The sequence below is a fragment of the Bubalus kerabau genome, chromosome 7 (genome assembly GCF_029407905.1).
Source record: "Bubalus kerabau isolate K-KA32 ecotype Philippines breed swamp buffalo chromosome 7, PCC_UOA_SB_1v2, whole genome shotgun sequence".
NCBI lineage: Eukaryota > Metazoa > Chordata > Mammalia > Artiodactyla > Bovidae > Bubalus > Bubalus kerabau.
The window spans coordinates 20,821,736-20,829,598 of NC_073630.1; positions in this window are offsets into that span (position 1 = coordinate 20,821,736).

A 7,863-nucleotide genomic window follows, 5' to 3' on the forward strand; every position below is an offset into this window, starting at 1 on the left:
TTATTAAAATGGCTTTATTGGACAGACCACTCTCTTCTCGCTGCTCATTTTTTTTTAAACGGCATTTTAATGGCTCCTTCTCAGTATATACCTTAAGGGTTGGTGCTCTCACAAGTATATCCAAAATGTTTCACGTCACCCACTTATCTTTACCGTGGCTTTAACTTTTATTTATATAGAGACAACTTCTAGATTGTGAATCAGGATGGCTTCTGGTAAACTCAAGACTTGAGAATTTCCTCAAGTCAATGTTAAATACTGAACCACAGATGAAAGAAGCTCAGGGAACACCAGGGAGCCTAATGCCAAAACACAAAACAAAATCAACCAAACAAAAATACACTTAGGCATAATATATTCAAACTACAGAAGATCAAAGGAAAAAAATCTTGAAAGAAGCCAGAAGGAAAGAAAACATCTTATGAAAAGAGGAGCAAAGGTAAAAATTACATCCAGTTTCCCCTCAGAAATCATCTAAGCAAAAATGTAGTGGAATGAAACATATGTGTTGAGGAGAAAAAAACCTTCCAATCTAGAATTCTGTGTTCTGTAACTTTATCCTTTAGAAGTGAATGAGAGATAAAGACTTTCTTACATAAACATTGATGAAATTTGTTGCCAGAAGACATGCCTTGGAAGAAATGTTAAAAGAAATTCTTCAGAGAGAAGGAAAGTGAGTCAGGTCAGAAACTCATCCAAATAAAAGAAGGGCAATAGGGAATGAATAAGTGATAGTAAAATAAAAACTTTTATTTTTCTTTATTGATTTAGCAGAGAACGTAGCATATAACAAAGTTTTATTCAAAATAAAAATATTCAAAACAGTATTATTCAAAAATAATAGAAAAACGACTTCATGATTATGAAGTATGCATAATTGAAATGGATGACGGCAATGACACAAGGGATTAGAGAGAGGAATTAGGATTATATTGATTTTGTAAGTGTTAGTACTGCCAGTGAAGCAGTATAGTGCTATTTGAAAGTGAACTTGGATTGGTTGTAATATATTGAAAATTCTAGGGCAAACACTAATTTTTTTTAAAAGTACAATTGATATACTAAGAAAGAAGGGAAAATGGAATCATGTATTGGGTTGACACCAAAAAGGAAGAGAAGACAAAAATAGTAACAAAGAAGGGCAACCAATGTTAATGGAAAACAGTAACAAATACAATAGATAGTAATCTGACTGTATTAATAATCATTTAAAATGTCCATGGTCTAAATGCACCAATTAAAAGAAATTGTCAGTGTGAATCTAAAAACAAGTATCAAATATATGTTTTATTTTAAAAAATCTGCTTTAGTTTTTTAAATTAAAAAAATTTGTTTTGGCTATGCTGCACAAAGTGTGGGATCTTAGTTCCCTGAGTAAGAATTGAACCTAGGCCCTCAGCAGTGAAAGCATGGAGTCTTAACCATTGGACTGCCAGAGAATTCCCCAAAAAACCCACTTTAAATAGAGAGATACATATAAATTAAAAGTAAAAGAATGGGGAAAGATAAGCTAATACTACTCGAAATAAAGTTAGAATAGCTACATTAATTTCAGATGGCAGATTCAAAGCAGTAAGTATGAGGTATAAAGAGAAGTGTTTGCATGATCAAGAGGTCAGTTATCCAAGAAGGCATAACAATCCTTAATGTGTATGTGTCTAACAACAGAGCTTCATAGTACATGAGGCAAAAACTGATAGAACTTTAAGGAGAAATACATAAATCCACTAGTACAGTTGGAGGCTTCAACACCTCTCTATCAGAAATGGATAGATCCAGCAGGCAGAAAATCAGTAAGGACATGGTTGAACTCAACAGCACCATCAATCACCTGGAGATAATTGACATCAGTGGACTATTTCATTCAACAACAGCAGACTACATTTTCTTTTCACTATCACATGGGACATTCACTGAGATAAACTACCTTCTGGGCCATAAAACACATCTTAATAAGTTTAAAAGAGTAAAAATCTTGCAAAGTATTGTCTCTGACCGCAGTGGAATTAAAGATAGCTAGAAAATCTACAAATACATGAGATTAAACCATACACTTCTAAATAACACATGGGTCAAAGAACTCTTAAGAGGAATTAAAAAATATTTTGAACTTAATGAAAGTGAAAACACAACTTAAAATTTGTGGAATATAATGAAAGCAGTGCTTATGGGAAAATGTATGACATTGAATGCAGGTACTGGAAAAGAAAAAAGATCTAAAATTAATCATTTAACCTTCTATCTTAGGAAAGTAAAAAGATCACTTTAAATCCAAAGTAAGCAGAAGAAAAGAAATAGTAAAATTTAGAGTAGAGGGGAGTTCCCTGGCAGTCCAGTGGTTACAACTCAGTACTTTTCACTGCCATGATTCCAGGTTCAATCCCTGGTTGAAGAACTAAGATCCTGCAAGCTGCATGGCACAGTCAAAACATTAAATTTATAAAAAGAATGAAAGGGAGGCACACAAATTACCAATTTCAGAAACGAAAAAGGGACATCATGATAAATCTCCATGGACATGCAAAAGATAATAAATAATACTATGAATAACTCTATGCCCACAAATTTTATAACCTAGATTAAATGCGCAATTCCTTGAAAGGCAATCTGTCCAAAACTCGCACAAGAAGAAATAGAACATTTGGATAGGCCTATATCTTAAATCAAATCAATAATTAATAACCTTCCCAAACAGCACCAGGATCAGAGGGGTTCACTGGTGAATTCTACCAACTATTTAAAAAAGAAAGTATACCAATTGTCTATAGTCTTTTCCAGAGAGGGACACACACAAAGGAAGATAGATACTTACTAATTCACTCTGTGAAGCCGACATTACCTTAATACCCAAACCAAACATAGTCATTACAAGAAAAGAAAACTAGAGACCAATATCTCTCATGAACCTACATGTAAAAATCCTTAGCAAAATATTATCATATTGAATCCAGTAATTAATAAAAAACTTAAATGGCACAACCAACTGGGATTTATGTCAGGTACGCAGCTTTGTTCAACATTTGAAAATCAACTAATGTAATTCATTTCATTAACAGTTCAGTTCAGTCACTCAGTCGTGTCCGACTCTGCGACCCTATAAACTGCAGCACGCCAGCCCTCCCTGTCCATCACCAACTCCCGGAGTTTACCCAAACTCATGTCCATTGAGTCGGTAATGCCATCCAACCATCTCATCCTCTGTCATCCCCTTCTCCTCCCGCCCTCAATCTTTCCCAGCATCAGGGTCTTTTCAAATGAGTCAGCTCTTTGCATCAGGTGGCCAAAGTATTGGAGTTTCAGCTTCAACATCAGACCTTCCAGTGAACACCCAGGACTGATTTCCTTTAGGATGGACTGGCTGGATCTCCTTGCAGTCCAAGGGACTCTCAGGAGTCTTCTCCAACACCACAGTTCAAAAGCATCAATTCTTTGGCACTCAGCTTTCTTCACAGTCCAACTCGCACATTCATACATGCCTACTGGAAAAACTGTAGCCTTGACTAGATGGACCTTTGTTGACAAAGTAATGTCTCCACTTTTTAATAGGCTGTCTGCTGCTAAGTCACTTCAGTCATGTCCGACTCTGTGCGACCCCATAGATGGCAGCCCACCAGGCTTCCCCATCCCTGGGATTCTCCAGGCAAGAACACTGGAGTAGGTTGTCATTTCCTTCTCCAATGCAGGAAAATGAAAAGTGAAAGTGAAGTTGCTCAGTCGTGTCCGACTCTTAGCGACCCCATGGACTGCAGCCTACCAGGCTCCTCCGTCCATGGATTTTCCAGGCAAGAGTACTGGAGTGGGGTGCCATTGCCTTCTCCGTAATAGGCTGTCTAGGGTGGTCATAACTTTCCTTCCAAGGAGTAAGCATTTTTTAATTTCATGGCTGCAAGTCACCATCTGCAGTAATTTTGGAGCCCCCAAAAATAGTCAGCCACTGTTTCCCCATCTGTTTGCCATGAAGTGATGGGACCGGATGCCATGATCTTAGTTTCCTGAATGTTGAGTTTTAAGCCAACTTTTTCACTCTCCTCTTTCACTTTCATCAAGAGGCTCTTTAGTTCTTCACTTTCCGCCATAAGGGTGGTGTTATCTGCATATCTGAGGTTATTGATATTTCTCCCAGCAATCTCGATTCCAGCTTGTGCTTCTTCCAGTCCAGCGTTTCTCATGATGCACTCTGCATATAAGTTAAATGAGCAGGGTGACAATATACAGCCTTGATGTACTCCTTTTCCTATTTGGAAACAGTCTGTTGTTCCATGTCCAGCTCTAACTGTTGCTTCCTGACCTGCATACAGGTTTCTCAAGAGGCAGGTCAGGTGGTCTGGTATTCCCATCTCTTGAAGAATTTTCCACAGTTTATTGTGATCCACAGTCATTAACAGGCTAAAGAAGAAAACTCCTGTGATCATAGTAATAGATGCAGAAAAGCATTTGACAAAATCCAACACCTATTCATGATGACAACTCTAGGAGTAGAGGGGAACATTCTCAACTTGATAAAGAATATCTACAACAAATCTACAGCTAACAACATACTTAATGATGAGAAAGTAGAAGCTTTCCTAATAAAATCAGGCACCAGGCAAGGATATCCTTTCTGACCACTCCTTCTCAATATTACACTGGAAATCCTAGTTAATGCAGTAAGCCAAGACAATAAAAGATACAGTGATTGGCAAGGAAGAAATAAAGTGGTCTTTGTTCACAGATGATATGACTGTATAGAAAATCTGTTGTTCTTTTTCAGTCACTAGGTTGTATCGGACTCTTCGTGACCTAATTTGTAAGAATTCTCAAAAAACTTGTGGAACTAACTAATGACTATAGCAAAGTTGAAGGATATAGGTGGTACACAAGAGTCCATTGCTTTCGTATATACCAGACTTTCCTATATACCAGCAATGAACAAGTGGAATTGGAGATTAAAAACAACACAATTTACATTAGTATGGGGAAAATGAAATACTTGGGTTTAAGTTTAGTAGGGTATGTATAAGATCTGTAAAGAAAAACTGCAAAAATCTGAAGGAGCAAGAATGAAATAATGGAGAGATATTTATTCCATGATCACAGATAGGAAGACTTGGTACTGTCAAGAAGCCATTTCTCCCTCTCTTGATTTATAGATTCAACACAATTCCAATAAAAATCTCAGCAAGTTATTATTTTTTTAATTAATTTTAATTGGAGGCTAATTACTTTACAGAATTGTGGTGGGTTTTGCCATACATTGACATGAATCAGCCATGGGTATATATGTGTCCCCCTGTCCCAAACCCCCCTCACACTTCCCTCCCCATCCCATCCCTCTGAGTTGTCCCAGTGCAACAGCTTTGAGTGCCCTGTTTCATGTATCGAACTTGGACTGGTCATCTCTTTCACATATGATAATGTACATGTTTCAGTGCTATTCTCTCAAATCACTCTACCCTCGCCTTCTCCATCAGAGTCCAAAAGTTTGTTCTTTACATCTGTGTCTCTTTTCCTGTCTTGCATATAGGGTCATTGTTACCATCTTTCTAAATTCCATATATGTGTGTTAATATACTGTTTTGGTGTTTTTCTTTCTGACTTCACTCTGTACAATAGGCTCCAGTTTCATCCATCTCATTAGAACTGACTCAAATGCATTCTTTTTTATAGCTGAATAATATTTCATTGTATATATGTACAACTTTCTTATCCATTTGTCTGCTGATAGACATCTAGGTTGGTTCCATGTTGTAGCTACTGTAAACAGTGCTGCAACGAACATTTAGGTACACCTATCTCTCTCAGTCTGGTTTCCTCAGTGTGTATGCCCAGCAGTGGGATTGCTGGGTCTTATGGCAGTTCTATTTCCAGTTTTTTAAGGAATCTCCACACTGTTTTCCATAGTGGCTGTACTAGTTTGCATTCCCACCAACAGCGTAAGAGGGTTCCCTTTGCTCCACACCCTCTGCAGCTTTTCTTGTTTGTATACTTTTTGATGGCAGCCATTCTGAACCAGCGTACCTCATTGTGGTTTTGATTTGCATTTCTCTGATAATAAGTGATGCTGAGCATTTTTTCATGTGTTTGTATGTCTTCTTTGGAGAACTGTCTGTTTAATTCTTTGGCCCATTTTTTGATTGGGTCATTTACTTTTCTGGTATTGAGCTGCATGAGCTGCTTGTATATTTTGGAGATTAATTCTTTGTCAGTTGTTTCATTTGCTATTATTTTCTCCCATTCTAAAGGCTGTCTTTTCACCTTGCTTATAGTTTCCATCATTTTTCAAAGTCTTTTAAGTTTAATTAGGTCCCATTTGTTTATTTTTGCTTTTATTTCCATTACTCTAGGAGGTGGGTCATAGGGATCTTGCTGTGAGTTATGTCAGAGGTGTTTTGCCTATGTTTTCCTCCAGGAATTGTATAGTTTCTGGTCTTACATTTAGAAATTTAATTCATTTTGAGTTGTGTGTGTGTGTGTGGTGTTAGAAAGTGTCAGCAGTTATTTTTGTGCTCTTGACAAACTGACTCTAAAGTTTATATGAAGAGGCAAAAGACCCAGAATAGTCAACTCAGTATTGAAGGAAAAGAGGAAAGTTGGAGGACTGACACTACCCAACCTCAAGATCTACTATAAAGCGGTAATAATCAAGACAGTGTGGTTATTGGCAAAAGAATAGACAAATAGATCAGTGGAACAGAATAGAGAGCCCAGACACAGACCCACATAAATACAGTCAATGATCTTTGACAACATATCTAAGAAAATGCAATGGAGAAAATGTAGTCTTTTTGGTAAAATGTAGTCTTTTGGTAAAAAAAAATGGTAACTGGAACAACTGGCCATTCACATGCCAAAAAATAAAAAAAAATGAAACTAGAAGCAAACTTCACAAAAATTAAAACCTGTAATGGATCATAGACCTGAATGTAAAATGCAAAACTATAAAAACCCTAGAAGATAACATAGGAGAAAATCTAGATGACCTTGGTTATTGTGATTACTTTTAAAATACAAAGGCATGATCTATAAAAAGAACAATTAATAAGCTGGACATCATTAATATAAAAAAATTCTGCTCTCTGAAGTACACTGTCAAGAGAATAGGACAAGCTACAGACAGATAATATTGGCAAGGCGTATCTGATAAAGGACCATTTCCCAAAATATACAAAGAACTCTTAATAAGAAAACTAAAAACTCAACTGAAAAATGGGCAAAGATCTGAACAAATTGGTCATTAAAGTCACACCATGTTGCAACTAAGCATATAAAAAGGTATTCAACATCATATGTCATTTGGGAATTGTAAATTAAAACAATAAGATACTGCTGCTGCTGCTGCTGCTGCTGCGTCACTTCAGTCGTGTCCGACTCTGTGCAACCCCACAGATGGCAGCCCACCAGGCTCCCCCGTCCCTGGGATTCTCCAGGCAAGAACACTGGAGTGGGTTGCCATTTCCTTCTCCAATGCATGAAAGTGAAAAGTGAAAGTGAAGTCGCTCAGTTGTAAGATACTACTACTCACTTATTAGAATGGCCAAAATCCAAAATCACCAAATGCAACAGGAATTCTCATTCATTGTTGGTAGGACTGTGTAATGGTACAGCCACTTTGGAAGACAGTTTGTTGATTTCCTATAAAACTAAATATTTTCTTACTATACTATCCAGCAATCCTGTTCCTTGATATTTACCCAAAGGTTGAAAACTAATGCCCACAAAGATTTATAACAGCTTTACTCATAGTTGCCAAAACTTGGAAGCAACCAAGATGTTCTTCAGCAGGTGAATGGATAAATTGTGGCTCATCTAGACAATGTAGTATTCAGTTCAGTTCAGTTGCTCAGTCGTGTCCAACTCTTTGCAACCCCATGGACTGCAGCATGC